Below are 418 nucleotides of genomic sequence, written 5' to 3' on the forward strand. Positions count from 1 at the left end.
GGGGTGGGGAGGGTTTCGGGGTGCGATGGTGGGATCTGGGTGTGGGGTGGGGATGGTTTCAGGGTGCGATGGCGGGGTCTCCATCTGGGGGTGAGGTGGGGAAGGTTTTGGGGTGCGATGGTGGGATCTCTATCCGGGGATGGGGTGGGGAGGGTTTCGGGGTGCAATGGCAGGGTCTCCATCCAGGGACGGGGTGTTGAGGTGAGGCTGAGCAGAACGAGAGGGATTTTAAAATCAAAAAAACCCAAAAAACTGGAAAGAAAGAGGGAGAGGGAAGGGGGCTCCTGTATTTTCCCTCCCTTGGAGCCAGGAGGAGCGGGACGTCAAGCGTGACTGGCGGCATCCCGGGGGCATCGGTTGTACCATCCTGCCCCGAAATCGGGCGCGGATGAAGGGAAGGGGCCGCGAAGGGGGGATC

Source organism: Egretta garzetta, unplaced genomic scaffold, assembly GCF_000687185.1.
Source record: "Egretta garzetta isolate BGI_Z169 unplaced genomic scaffold, ASM68718v1 scaffold92, whole genome shotgun sequence".
NCBI lineage: Eukaryota > Metazoa > Chordata > Aves > Pelecaniformes > Ardeidae > Egretta > Egretta garzetta.